This window comes from Diceros bicornis, chromosome 22 (genome assembly GCF_020826845.1).
Source record: "Diceros bicornis minor isolate mBicDic1 chromosome 22, mDicBic1.mat.cur, whole genome shotgun sequence".
In the NCBI taxonomy this organism is placed as follows: domain Eukaryota; kingdom Metazoa; phylum Chordata; class Mammalia; order Perissodactyla; family Rhinocerotidae; genus Diceros; species Diceros bicornis.
In genome coordinates, this window is record NC_080761.1 from 45,675,778 (window position 1) to 45,691,414 (window position 15,637).

The 15,637-nt window shown below is 42.6% G+C and overlaps 1 long non-coding RNA gene across 8 annotated transcripts in view; it reads right to left on the reverse strand.

Moving 5' to 3' along the window:
• Positions 1 to 15,119, reverse strand: part of LOC131420130 (uncharacterized) — a 76,091-nt gene extending 60,972 nt beyond the window's left edge. For all 8 annotated transcript variants that reach the window (XR_009223473.1, XR_009223476.1, XR_009223475.1 and 5 more), the window contains exon 1: positions 14,999 to 15,119. This is a non-coding gene — a long non-coding RNA (uncharacterized LOC131420130). The remainder of the gene's footprint in view (positions 1 to 14,998) is intronic.
• Positions 15,120 to 15,637: the final 518 nt, after the last annotated feature.

Genomic DNA, 15,637 nt, shown 5'->3' on the forward strand with positions numbered 1-15,637 from the left:
TAGTTCCATTATATTATTCGAAAAATATGCCTGTGGGAAAGGGGGTGCTGCTGACGACCCAATAATGAATCACATTATTTTAAAGGAACACTAACTCCCAGATCCAAGTAAAAGAACTTACAAACTTATTTTACACTTGCCCCACCCCTCGCCTCCAATCATAAGATAGCATCATACTAATTTCACCTTTAAGCAAAAGGATTTCTATTTCCAATATGCTTCTTTTCAAAGATAAAGAAGATCATCATAATTATTCTGGCATAAATGTGGCCCCCAAAGGGTGATACTTGTGCTATCCCATGTTTGCAATGAGGAGTTGTTAATAACACGAGAAAATCTTTAAAGGGTTAAGTGAAAAAAATCAAGATTAACAATAGTATATTCAGAAAATGCAGTATAGCATAGGATTAAGCTATGCTCTGACACTTAGTGCCTGAGACAGATGAGCTGCTCTGCCAAGTCCTATATACATATACAGGTGATGTATCTTCTTGCCTCAGTTTCTTGAACTGTGCAATGGGAAGACTGCCTATCTCATAGAACTGCGATGAGGATTAAATGAGTTAGTAAAGTGGTTAAACAGGGCCTGGCACATAATAGTCATTCACTAACTCTAAGCCATTACCATCTCCATCATAAAAATATGAATAAAAACAAGGAGGGAATATATCCAAATATTGTTATTATTTGCCTCCAGAAAGGGAGACGTGGCTACCTCCTTCTTCCTCTCTATAACGTCCTGTGCTTTCTCCAAATTTTTTTGTCATGACAGTAGACTACCTAAATATTCAGAAAAAGAAGACGCTTTCAAAATGAAAAAATTCTTGTCTCAGTTGGTGACTCTTGGCCTGAAATAATGTTTGTCCAAAAACTCCTTTAATGATGTCATTCGAGGTTTATAACTATCACTTTTCTACTGCTGCCATAACAAAGTACTACAAACTTAGTGGCTTAAAACAATAGCTATTGGTTATCTTATTGTTCCACAGGTCCAGAGTCTGACACGGGTCTCATGGTGCTAAAATCAAGTGTGGGCAGGGCTGCCTTCCTTTCGGGAGGTAGGAGACCATCCATCCAGGTTGCACCATCCAATATGGTAGCCATTAGCCATAAATGGCTATTTAAATTTATACTAACTAAAATTAAATACTATTACAAATCCAGTTCCTCCATCACTCTAGCCACATTTCAAGTGTTCAATAGCCACGTGTGGCTGGTGGCGTCTTTACTGGGCAGCACAGATATAAAACATTTCCATCATTGCAGGAAGTTCTTTTGGAGAGTTTAGATCCAGAGGCAGGACTCATCCTGCCCTCCTGATTGGTGTTCTGGTTGAGTCTTGGTGGCCAGCATTGTCTTTTCAAATACAGACTGGCTCACATCAATTCCCTGTCTTAAAATTTTCTTTGGTCTCTATTGCCTATTTTTTTCAATATGTAAAAAAATTTAATTATTGAAAAAATATTTAAATATTGAGTATTTTTTCAATATTTAAATTTTTTTCAACATATTAAAGGTATAAAATCCTTAATTCAAACCATATCTATAAATCACAAAATGCAGCTGTTCCAGCTGTAGCTCTGGTAGGGGCTTGGAGACCCTCAACCCTCTGTCTTGCCCCATCCCAGACCTGTAATGCTGAGGAGTGCCAGTCTATAAAGATAAGACAAAACTCCTTAGCATGGTGTCAAACAACATTCTTCATCTAGTCCCAGTTTATTTGCTCTTCCTCAGAGGGCACCCCATCATTCACTTTCACTCTTTTGTAAGTTTGTCTACAAAATCCCCTTTACCGCCATGTCCTTCCCTCTTCTCTATCTACAAAACTCCTCCTCAGCCTTCAACCTCATCACCACTGAGGAAAGCTCCTGATGGAAAAGAATCATCAGTGTCCCCCCAGGCCCTGATAACAGGACAGGTGCCCTTAGCCTGAGAGCAAACACATCGAGGGGCTTTAGAGGATGATTCTTTGAACCCCAAAACTGTATGCATAATTCTCTGTGCACATGCATTTGGACGGTAGATGCTCCTTGGCTTTCCTAAAATTACCAATTGGTCTATGACCCTAAAAGATTAAGAACATTGCCAGAGAACGTCAGGTTCAACCAGGAGTCCTCTCAGCACTTTATGATCTCTCTTCTAGTCTCAGTTTCCAAACTACTTTATCTTTAAATTTCCCCACACACAAGCATATGACAGTGCATTTATTTAGTCAGTTCTGTAATCTCTTCTCTAGGTTAGAAGCACCTGTCCACTCTGCTTCATTCCTTCATGACCTAGGATGGCAGGCATGCTGACACACGCTCTCTGAATGTGTCAACACCTGCTTTCTGAAAGCAAAAAGGTGAGGCATTGCACACCCTGGAACTAGGAAAATGGTTCTACCATTATCAACTCAAACCGTATACACTTTGGAAGAAATTATTAATAGCATCTACAGAGCTCTAACAAGTGCCAGGTGCCGTAAAAAGCAGTTTACATACATAGGCTGAAGTCACACAGTCAGTAATGGTGCCCTGGGATTTGAGCCCAGGCCATCCAGTCAGTGGGTGCTGAGATCACAGCTTTCTTGTAGTGTTCTGAGTTCTACCTGAATAATCTCTGCAAAGGATCTCTCTTAAAGTTATGTCTGTGAAGGTCTGAGAGAAAACAGTAAAGATTTTAGCCTTAAATATGGGTATCATTCCCTTTAAAAATGGAGGTTGGGACAGCCCAGTGGCATAGTGGTTAAGTTCGTGAGTTCTGCTTTGGTGGCCCGGGGTTTGTGGGTTCAGATCCCAGGCGTGGACCAACACCACTTGTCAGCCATGCTGTGGTGGCAGCCCACATACAAAATAGAGGAGGACTGTCATGGATATTAGTTCAGGGTGAATCTTCCTCAACAACAGCAACAACAAAAAATGGAGGCAAAGGCTAGCATTAGATAGTGACTCTCTTTGGGATCAAACCATATCGTGAATCCAAGATAACCATGTCACTCACTGGCTATATCATGTTACGGATGTTCCTTAGACTCTCAGGGCACAGTCTCCTGATCCAAAATGGGGATCCTGAAAATACTTGGTTCTTGGAGAATAAACTAAATAACATAGGTAAAGTATTTAGTGTGATTCTAAGCACTTAGTAATGACTAAATATATATTAATAATTATTACTATTATTGTTGCTGGAAAACAAGTCTGAGCCAGAAAAATGTTCTGATTTATTAAATTAGTCTCCCTAAATGAGCCCAGATAGCTGAACCAAAGGTCGTTAGACCACCTACTCCTCTGCTTCTGTACATGAAGGAAATGAGTTGGAGAGGCCCCTGCTTCCCATGTGGAGCTTCAGGGGAGAGTGACCAATGAGCAGCTTGTTTTTCTCTGACCATCAGAAGTTGGTGGGCAGCAGGCAGATGGAACCATAAAACAGCTGAGTCTCCAAACAGATTGGAGTTGTTACAGTTGGCTTTATATCCAGCAGAATGACACCTCAGATCCAGCCCTCCCCCTCCAGCTCTCCCTAGGACTAGACACACAGGAACCCAAGCAACTGAACTCCGGTCCAAGAGGAAACACTAGCATTATTTCTGATGTAACCACATCCAGCCCAGGAAATATTTCTTGACCCATAAGGGTCTTCCATCCTGGGGCTAGGAATGGGAAAGTATAATGGCTGAGTGACAAATGACTTTCTATTCTTTCCTTCGGGGAGACGAAACCAATAAATGCTCTTATATTCTGGTTTTACATGTGTAGTACTAAAAAGACTTTAAGGTAGATGAATCACACAGGATAATAGGAAGAAAAGCATGTGGCTTTAACTTGTAAAACTGGCCCATAAACAAACATAATTTACAACACCTTTTGAGTTAAAACAAGGCTATCCCAAAACTTTCAATGCAGAATTTTCCATACTTTATTCATGTTTGGCATTCTAAACCAGGACTCAGCCATGAAACACATCTTCTATTTCACTACACTGCCTACTTACTGTTCTGGAAACACTGAGCTCATTTCTGACTCCTAGATTTAGCCCACGGTGTATTCCATTCCCTACCTGGAATACTTTTCCTCTTCTTAACATATTCACGACTTACCCAACCTTCACATTTTATTCCAAGGCCCATCTTATGTTTAAATGTTAAAACTTCCCCAATTCCTGTCATCTCCAGTCACCCTGCTCACCCTTGTATATATTCCACAAATATTGAATGTAGACTACGTGCCAGGCAGGGTGCTAGGCACTGGAGATAGACCAGCGAATAAAACAGACATCGTAAAGAAGGCAGAGCAAAAAGAATATAAAAATTAAAAAGATATCTCCATAGCAAAAGGTCCTATTGCAAGATTACTGTGTAGGAAGGACTATCAGAATGAAAAGTGATCTCACTAGATTTCCCGAGATGTAGGGTGATGCACGATTGGGCCAGACTTCACTGGGAGCTGTCTTTGAAAAGAACCAAAGTTTGAGACTAGTAGTTACCACTACCCAGTGAGGTATAGATAAATAAGCCAGGAGTACACACACACACACACACACACACACACACACACACACACACACACACACGCTTTGTGTGGGACAGTTTGGAGCTCATGCAAAGCCTATGTTATCCTCTTAAGATTTAGCCTGCTCTACCATTAATGACAGACATGCTTTGCCTTGCTTTCTTTATAAAACGAACAGGTCTTTGAAAGTTCCGGTAGCTGTGGCTCTTTCAATAACCCATATCAATGCTATCTTTCTTCAAGCAGCATAAAGTGAATTTTGAAGTGTTTTATTCTGATGATGTCCCTTGAACGATAGCCATTTGTTAAGGACCTCTCGTGTAATTTCCCGTCTAAAGTCCACCATTTGTAGACAGAAGTGAGGGCAGCCCAGCTGGAAAGCGATCTACAGCTGTTATTTTAAACAAACAGCTAGTTACAAGCGCTGGTGAGGGAGAGATTTTCCATTTGTCTTTTCATACATACACTAGTTTGTCACCACAGCATTCATGTCCCTAATCTGATTAGCTAGAGGGGTGTCCAGAAATCCCTTAGCTACAATAGCCACTTGCAAAATCCAAATACATCAAAACAATGATTAATAAAATATATCTATAAGCGTGTTTACAGTCACAGGGGGTTAAGAGGGAAATGAAACAGCAGCTATTGCAAGCTCCTTTCCCCTGGAATTCATAATTTATTTACCTTGTCTGTCCTGCTCCCGGTGTGGCTACAATCAATTGCTTTCCATGTCAGCCTCTAGTCCCAGAGTCTACTGTGCCTGCATTTTAGCTCTACAAGCTACAAAATCTATAAGTGCTTCTAAGGAAACATCAGCATGTACATTTTAGTTATCTAGATGAAATCTAATTATTTCTAGAAAATGATCTGGGGGCCTAACCCTCCCCCTTAAAGTATTTCTAAAGAGAAGTGTATCAAGGCAGGCTGACTGCTGAAAGAACCCTAAAACTTCATTGAATTAACACAATAAACATTTATTTCTCACTTATGCCAAGTCCCGTGGAGGTTATACCTGGTCTCGTGGCTCTCCTGAGTGGCTCTCGCCTAAGTACAAATTCAGGAATTCAGGTTCCTTCCACCTTCTGTTGTTTGCATCTGCAACATGACTCTCCACAATTTCCATGGAAGGATGGGAATATGGGCATGGCCTACCAAAAACTCAACTACCTCTTCCAAAGGAACATTCATCATTTAGGTTCACATTCCATTCGTCATAAATAGCCTCATGGCCTCAGCTAGATACAAGAGCTGTGGGAAGTGGAAACCAGCTGAACAGCACTTCACAAGCCTTCATCACGGAAGGGGAGCACCTGGCTGGTGACCAGCTACCCATCTCTGGCCTGAGGACCTAAAGTAGACATACATTTAAAAAAACACATGATCCTCTAACAAATCTCAACTCCTACCAATCCTACAGCAGACATCAACGCATGGCTCCTAAGGGCTCACAGCGAGACAGCAAGAGGGACCAGTTTATAGACATGCACTTAGGAGGCTGACAAACCTAGATTCAAATCTTGACTCATCATTTAGCAGTGGTGTGGCCTTGTGCAGATAACTTATCCCCTCTCCGCCACATCAGAACAACGGAGACATTAGGAATGTTTTATTCTTAGGGTTGTTGTGAGGATTCAATGATGGAATCGATATAAATAAAGACCATCCGAGTGAGAACAGAGAGGGGCTTGTGGTAACAATGAGTCAGACACCATCACTCACACTTGGCAGAGACTCAAAGGCAGGCAGGGAGTGAGAGAACTTTATAGGGATAGAGGGGAGGCTTCCAGTGTGCTCTGATTGGAGGCAGTTGGCCCAGGGAGGCCGGAGGTATGCTAACTAGAAGTAGAGCATCTTAACTGATTGGTTTGAAAAGCATATTTGACTCTTTCTGGTTGATCTTGAACTGGAAATGGGGGCAAAAAAGAGGGGTGCTGGCAGGCACTGGCCCAGTCCTGACCTCGCTGGGCCAACTCCTGTGGAGGCCGTGGGTCAGAGTTCTGGTGTCATGTATTATCTGGCCACTGTCCCTCTGTATGCTCAGTCTCTCGTGAGCTATTGTTATTCCAAAGTGGATGGTGGACCTTCACTCCTTTGACACTGACAGATGATCTGTCCAGGTGTACACTCCCCTGGAAAAACTCTGATAGGATTTTTATGTTCTTTAACCCTGGGCATTAACGGATACAGGGCGGAAGGGAAGATACAAGAAAACAGCTTTAAATTCTGTGCTGTCTGGCAAAGCCAGGTCTACCACTACCCCACGCCGCATAAAGGAGACCTCTCCACAGCCAGGGGAAGCCACTATTAAAGTGTGATAATGTGGTCTCCAGGGCTGTGAATGAATGGGCTTTCCAGGATGCTGGAGAGCTGAGGGCAAAGAGTCAGCACAGAGAGGCCTACACACTGACTGCCTTCTTCCGTGGGTGAGGATGGAACCCTCCGAAATGAGTTTGCTTCAACAACCAGCAGAGCCTGAAGTTTGCAAATATCCTCTTAAATGGAAGAACTAAGCACAGAAATTTTATTGAGTATGTAAATTCTTTCTGAATGGTGATGAAAGACACGACATAAACTGACTCTGGCCCAGCACAAAATTAAGCTTCTTGGCTCCTTCAAGACCTTACTTTAGGGGCTGGCTCTGTGGCGTAGCAGTTAAGTGCGCATGCTCTGCTGCTGGCAGCCTGGGTTTGGATCCCGGGTGCGCACCGACGCACCACTTGTCAGGCCATGCTGTGGCAACGTCCCATATAAAGCAGAGAAAGATGGGCATGGATGTGAGCTCAGAGCCGGTCTTCCTCAGCAAAAAGAGGAGAATTGGCATGGATGTTAGCTCAGGGCTGATCTTCCTCACAAAAAAAGAAAAAAAAAGACCTTACTTTAAGTTGACAATGTTACTGGTGGCTGCGTGCTCCTTCCCCACCCATTAGAGACTCTGGGGGCCAAGGGAAGCTGCAGGAAGACATTCTGCATCTGCTTTTGCTTTAACTTCCAGTGTGTATGTGCGTATGTCTGTGTGTGTGTGTGTTTGTGTATACCCAACCACACTTACACTCTAGGGGTTGAGTGGTTTTTATCACGGAAACAGACGCCACCAGAAATTATGCAAGTGCCCTGCTCAGATCACAGGTGGTGTCCGTCTCAGTCACAAATCTTAAAAAAGACATGGAGCACATTCAAGAAAGCAAGCAGGGCACGAGAGAGACTTAAATGGATGTCTCATGGGAATAGAGAATTGAAGAATGAAGGGAACGGGGGATGTTAAAGATGGAGAAACGAAGTTCATGTTAACCCCACAGTCCAAAAACTGAACAGGTCCTCTCCGAGTTTGGAGGAGGAAAAGGAGTCAGTACTCTACCCCTGGAAACATTAAAGCAAATGCGATGACAGTATTTTTGAAATGTTAGTTGACAACCTGCCCACCTCCGAGAGTCATCTTGTCCCCCTTAACCCTTCTTTCTATGCTTCCTTCTTAGCCAAGTTGCCTGTGCTCATTGCCCAGGGAAGGGATGAACAGAGAGCAGAGAAAAATGGAGCCCTTTCTTGCATCTGCATTCTAAAAGCCTAGAATCATAAAGGAATGAGAAGGAGTAAAAGAAAAAAATCACGCACCACACTAGAAAACATCACACTGTTCTGAGGCAAAAGTTGGAGACACACACAGACATCTGTGAACGCAGAGTCCATGCAGCCCAGGATAACAGTCCCTAACCTGAACGGACCCTGCAGGCAAGAACCAAGTCCAGCTTTGCAGATGGTCCGAACTCCCCTGGAACAAGGTGCATATACCGCCAGTGCCTCTGGGTCCTGCCTGCTGCTGCTTCAGTGACCCCCCAACACCAGCCCTGCGAGTACAGTGACGCCCAGCAGGGGAGGAGCCTGCACATGCCCAGAGACTTTGCTGGGCCCCAGAAGATGCAGCCCACGAGAAAACTTACTCTCACTACAACCTTACAATGTCCTAGGTGCTTTAAACTCCAGAGATTAAAGAGTGGAGGGCGGAACCCAAAACACCCAGCAAGACAGTTGGTGCTGAAAGGAAAGGTCTAACCACCTTACTTTGGTGAGTATAATGGTTAGACCTTTATACTTTGTAACCATTATACTTTGGTGAGCCAGGAGAGTGGAGAATACGTTCTGAATACATCCAGACTGAATGATCACTTGGCATGGAGCTATATAGAGGGAATCATATTAGGGGTCTACATTAGTCAGGGTTCTCCAGAGAAACAGAATCAATAGAATGTGTGTGTGTATAATATAAAGATTTATTATAAAAAGAATTGGCTCACGTTGTTATGGAGGCTGAGTCCCTATATCTGCAGGGTGAGTACAGCTCAACTCCAAAGGCCAGCAGTCCACCTATTTAAATGTCAATCTCATCCAGAAATAACCTCACAGATACACTCAGAATAATGTTTGACAATTATCGGGGCACCCTCTGTCACCAAGTCAAGTTGACACATAAAATGAACTAACAGGATTTTGAGATGATATTTAAGAACATTTCCAAAACTTAGATTCTAGGGTGTTTCATCGGGAGGGTATACAGGCATCTAGAACTTGAAAAAGAAGCAAACGTAGCGGGGGATTTGTTAAGGCTTTTGTTTGCCTAATCTTGCTATCAGTTGATGTTTCTTTCCAGGAATATTTCTGTGTTTAATCTCAGTGGAGCATCCAGGTTCCCATCCAGGTAATAATAAGTGTTTAACACATTTTTGTAGTTAAATTCTTGTCCTTCATCCACCGTAAAACAAGCTTTCTAGAGACAGGAATGGCAAACATTTCCAAAGCTATAAAAATTGTTCTTCCATATTTTCTGATAAGCGAATAAACTTTTGGTCCAAGTCAAATCACTAGAAGGTCGTGATTAAAATGGGTTCCAGAACACACAGGCCCAGATTCAAACTCAGGCTCTACCAAGATGTACACAATGACCTTCAGCCAATTATTTAAGTTCTTTGAACCTAGTCTCCACATCTATAAAGGTGGGGATAATGACACCGCTTATCCTCATTAAATCAGACGATGCCAGGAAATAGCACAGCATTGACCGCACACCAACTGCTCAATATGTGTTAGAAGTGATTATTATTTGTCACAGTTCTTTAAATGTGCTGTCAGCATAGCCCTCAAGTCTTTTTAAGAACCCTTACTTTACTCATCCTTTCTCTTCCTCCTTCATTCCACCACTTCAATAGCCACGACAGAACTACCACTGATTTTCAAGGTCAGCAGATAGATTGCTGGGTAGAATCCTGGGTGATAACCCCCCCAGAAACCCAGGAATCCCATTCAAGGGCAGGCCTTGGACTTGAATGCCAGGAAGTTAGAAACCAGAAAACAAAGATAAATAATCCGATTTCCTCCTTCAAATTAAAGCTTTGTGTGCATGCACAAGCACCAGAAAATAATGACAATCAGAAGCATTCAATTAAGATTAGAAAAAGTAAAATACAGCATCAGAACTGAGGCAAGCACAGTAATCATGTGGTTATTTCTAAAAAATCCAACCTCACATCAATGCTCAATATTGCTGATGTGTGGATATAAGCAACTCCAGAAAGAAAGATAATTGCACCTTTTGACAGTAATGCAAATTTTCTCTCCCTTACTATGTCACTTCATCTCCAGCTGTGAGTCCAGAATTTTCCAGAGAGAAGACACTGGAGAAAGATTTTTGCCTTGACTACTTCTAAAGATAGACGTCCTAATAAATTTCTATATTCAAATTTTGAGTCACATAAAGAAAAAATAGGGCCAGCTACAGTCTGGTAAAATTACATTATTTTAAACTCCACTAGTTTCAAGCAATGGTTTCCAGAGTCAAATAATTTTGAGAGGGTAAAATAGCAACCAGTTTCTGTACAGAAAGTTTCATGGATATAATAAGCCAAGGGAGATACTATATGACTGAATCGTCACTATTCCACATAGAAATAACACCTTTTGTGCACAAGGAGTTCAAAAGAGCTTAGTCTATAGATATATAGAGAGAAATTTTACCTAATAGAAAAATCCCATCATCTCTAGGTAAGAAATAAGGTAAAAATAAGACTGTCATTAGTTGACAGGAAAATGCAAACCAAAATCTCACTGTGATTCCACTACATACACATTAGAATGAATAAGTTTAAAAAAATTTCACCATACAGGCCAAGAAGTGGAGGAACTGAAACACTCACGCACTGCTGGTGGGAATGTAAAATGGTACACCACTTTGGAAAACAACTTGGGAGTTTCTTACAAAGTTATACATATACCTGCCACCTGACCCGCGCATTCCAATCCTAGGTATTTACTGAAGAGAAACCAAAACATATGTTCACACAAAGGCATAAGCATGACTGTTCATAGCAGCCTTATTTGTAATAGCCAAAAACTAGAAACGATCCAAATATCCATCAACAAGGGAATGGATAAAAAAATTATAGAATATCCACTTAACTGGAACGCCACAAAAAGGAACAAATTATTGATATATGCAACATGGATGAATCTCAAAATCATTACACTGTGTGAAAGACGTTATACAAAAAAAATAAATACTACATGCTCCTATTTACATAAAATTCTAGAAAATGCAAATCACTAATCTATAGTGACAGAAAGCAGATCAGAGAGGTTGCCTGGGGAGGGAGAAAACGAGGGGACTAGGCACCATTACAAATGGGCTCTAGGAAACTTTTGGGGGTGATGGAAATGTTTGTGTTCTAGATGTGGTGATGGTTTCACAGGTGTATACATATGTCACATCCAAACTGTACACTTTAAATATGTGTAGTCCATTGTTCTTCAATGATACATTAATTATAAAGACAAAAAAAGAGAATGTGAATGTGAATTGTCACAGTGCCTAGCAGATAGCGGACGCTCCAAAAACGTTGAATAAATGTACTCTCATGGGAACAGTCTGTCTAGTTATGTTAGAGCTGTTGTTCTATAAGTGTTCCATGTTGGTATATATAGCTGTGTTCTATATGTGTTATAATTCAAAAGGATTTGGATGGCACATGTTCTACATTAATCTTTATGATACAGATTCTCTCGCTCTGATTTCTGTGTTCACTGTATCACCATCTCCTTTACGACTATTTCTTCCTTTGTCCCTTATTCTCTTCCTTACATACACATTATGGACTTTTGCTAACGGCATCTTCATTTCCCTCTGAGGAATACCCTTCCCTGACTCTCATCCATCAGCTCCTTCATTGGTGGGGGAGGAAGGGCATATGACTCACTCTTGGCTACAGATTATCCTCCTAGCCAGAATGAGTGGTTCACTGACAAAGGGACAGCCCAACCTGGGCCAGTGAGAATATGGCCTAGGAGTCTTAGGCTGAAACTTTTCTTCAGACTCTGGAGAAAGAGCTTCTACTCCTTTTCTGCCTGATTTCGTGTGGTGAGAATCTAAGCATGAGCTGTGGGCAGACATCTGTCCCCTCCAAGGGAAACCTGCCTAAAATGGAGCCATATTGTGTGAATCCTTGAGTCCAGATGTGCCTGAAGCGAGACCTATCTCTGCACTTTCAGTTTTGTAACCAATCGATTTCACTTTTCATTAAGACAGTTTCATCTGGATGTTTTGTCACTTACCATATCCCCATCTCCCCCCAAAAAGACCGGGTGACACGCAAGGAAAAGCATTATTTGGTGGTTTGTCCATCAGAAAGCTGGATAGGAATCTTTAAGTGCTAAGAGTATTTGAAACTAATAGCTGACTTCTATAATTATGAACGTTGGTGTATGAATAGACAATTTGACAAACCAGAGGATGCTCACAGGTGTGGTCCCCTCTCCTAAATATATCTGAATCAGTCTCAGACAAGATGAACACAAGAAGGAAAATAACTCTTACTAGCTGTGTGACTTTATCCAGGTTTCTTGGCTTCAGTCTCAGTTTCCTCATTTTAATAGGAAGCCAGTAATAGTATCTACTTCTTGGTTTTTTAAGACAGTTAAACTATACACTTTAGTGTTTAGTACAATGCCTGGGACAGAGTAGCAGAGTAGGCCCTCAAGAAATATTATTGTTACTAAGTAAGATGCTATTAATCTTCATCTCCACATCTCTCTCATCTTCCTTAGTGCAAATCCTGTGCATTGTTCAAGTCCCACCACCTCCTCCAGGAAATCCTCCTTGATGACTTCAACACATAATGTAGTAATTATTTTCTTATCTGAATTTACAAATGATTTATTCTGCACGTGTGTCCAATGGCCCATCATATTGTGTCATAAACTGACTTTCCAGCAGTGGGCTAGAGCCAGCTCACATCAGCTTGTCAGAGCCAATTGTTCAATTTTCCGGAATTTTGAGAGGTGGTTGTTAAACACAGGCATTATTAAAAATTAAATTACATAAAATTATAATCAATTACATTAAAAACAAAGGTAATACACACTAAAAACATGACACTTCCTAGTTATTTGTATTACACTTGACTATCATCTGTGCTCTTGAGGTTACAGTCACGTATCCCTTAATGATGGAGACATGTTCTGAGAAACGCATAGTTAGGTGATTTCGTTGTTGTGCGAACAACATAGTGTGTACTTACACAAACCTAGATGGTATAGCCTACTACACACCTAGGCTATATGGTACTCATCTTATGGGACCACTGTTGGATATGCTGTCATTGACTGAAACGTCGCTATGCGGTGCATGACTGTATATATGTCTGTTATATGTGTATGGAAGAAATACTATAAAATGGACAGCTACTGCGCACCCCTTTCCAACTCCACATGCATGACATCATGTTCCTAGCTTGCAATCAGTCATGGTGGGAGAATTTACACCACAGAAATCAGCAAACACAAACCAAGGCTCTCCCTCCACTCCAAACCCACAGAGCCAGTGAAACATTTACTGGCATACCACTGGTTTTAACTTCCTCACGTTTGTAAACTGCTCTAATGAGTTCATCAACTTTTTGACAATAGGGATATTTCACATATAGCTTTGTCCTCTGTGTTGTTCAACATATCATTACATACACAGTGGGTGCTAAACATTTTGCCACTTGCTGGAAGCCTAGAAAGAGGCAATCATTTCACAAAGAAGATTTGTCTGTGGTTACGTCCCTGTGACCTGATGCATTTAAAAAATGCTCCCCCACACAAAAACCCTGCAGATATATCATTGCTGGAGTTGTAAACAATGGGGAAAATGCCAAACATGAAAGGAGAGTAAAAATATTATAGTGTGACAGTCAAAGTAATGCATACTGACACAATCTTACTCCACAACAAAGAGCTGGAATCACTCAAATTCATGTCAGAGGGAATGGTCAAAAAAAATCAGTAATGTTTCACTTACAGAATGAAAAAATTGTAGGTGCACTGAGGGCAATAAAAAAGTCTTCAAATACTTGAAAGCTATCACAACTGAAAGAGATTGGATATGTTCTGTATTGCCCTAGACAATAACACCAGAATCAATGTGCAGATATTACAGAAAGGCACATTTTGATATAACGAGGAAGAACTGTCCTACAGAGATGACTCAGGATGGATGGAACGAGAAGTAGTGAATTCCTGCTCCAGTGTTGCTCAGACATATAGATTAGTCGCAAGGCATAATGTATTAACCCAAAGTTTTTACATGAATAAATAAGTTAATGCGCCAGCAATAGTTCTCAACTGGGGCCACTACTGCCCCCTAGAGGGTGTTTGAGAATTCGTTGCAGTACTTAGTGAGGAGGCAGGGATGCTAGGAAAGGGATGTCCCCACAAAACAAATAACTCGACTACCCACAATGCGAATCGTGTTACCATTGAGAAAGAGTGGGCTAGACAAACCCTGGAGAGGATATTTTAGTTAACGCTCAACAATCAATCACACAGCAAGTGTTCATTGAGTAACTAGTGCCAAGCATCTTGCTAAACCCTAGAGTTAGCAGCACAAGAGGAAGTTTCTTCTTGTAAGAGGCTCAAGACTAATGGAGGGAGGTGAGGAAATAAGCAACCAGTTTCACAAGAGTGGTTCATGGCGGAGGCTCGAGTCAAGATGGCGGCGTAAGCAGACTCGGAACTCACCTCCTCCCGCGGACACAGCCAATTTACAACTACTCGTGGAAAAATTACCCCTGAGACAGAACTGAAAACTGGATAAGAGGAACTCCTGCAACAACGGACAATCCTAACTGAGGTGGAAGAGGCAGAGACTCCCTTCTGGAGAGGAAAAACGCTGCCTTCACAAGCCGCCAGCTTCACAGCCGCCGGGAGCAGCTCACAGGTGCGCAGCCTCCCTGGAGGCGCGGGGCCCTGAGCCGGGAGTTCCCCCCGCTGTGGGCATTTTGTGGACCCAGCACAATCGAGACCAGCGGCATAATATCCGACTTTGCCTGCTACTAAAACATTGGGGAGCACCCCCAGAAAACCTGGTTCACAAAGAAACTAAAACCGGCTCTTAAAGGGCCCATGCGCACACTCACCCGTTTCAGAAAGCATCCCAAAATCACCAGAAAGAAAGGTGCACAGTGCTGTGGTGAAAAGAGACTCACCTAATAGGCCCTGAGTGCATCTCAGTGAGGGGCGAGACCTCTCCAGGGACTGGGACATTGGCGGCGGCCATTGTTGAGGCCTGGTGTGGGCGTGCTGACACAGTCGCCATTGGAGTTCTCCCTGAGGCCTGATAGCCCAGGGTCTGCCCCACCCTCTAGAGCACCGATTTAATCCAGCTCAGCCAGGGCAGGCAGCCCACCCTAGAGACTGGCCCCACCCAACAACAAGCCGTCAGGCAACTTGTGGGCCTGCATAGATTGGTGACTGGATTCTCTGCAGCCTGGCAACTGAGCCAACTTGAGCGGGGCAGGGTGTGCACAAGGAGCAGGTGGAGAGTGTGGGGCAGTGGCGGAGTGTGTGGGGCTCCCGCTGTGGAAAGACTGGGTCCGCTTGGGGAGGTTGGGGTGCTCACACGGGGCAGGACTGTGTTGACTGTGTGTGTGGACCTGTGGGCGGCAGGGTTTGTCAGCTGCAGAAGACTTGTGCTTCTCAAAGACCCACATAGGAGGTTTGCCCCACCTTCCAAAGCCTGAAACAATTGGGTGCTCCTGTGCCTGAGGCCAGCCCCACCCAGCTGCAATCATCAGAGAGCTGACAAGAGACCTAATAGGCTAGAGGCTTACAGCAATTGTAAGGCC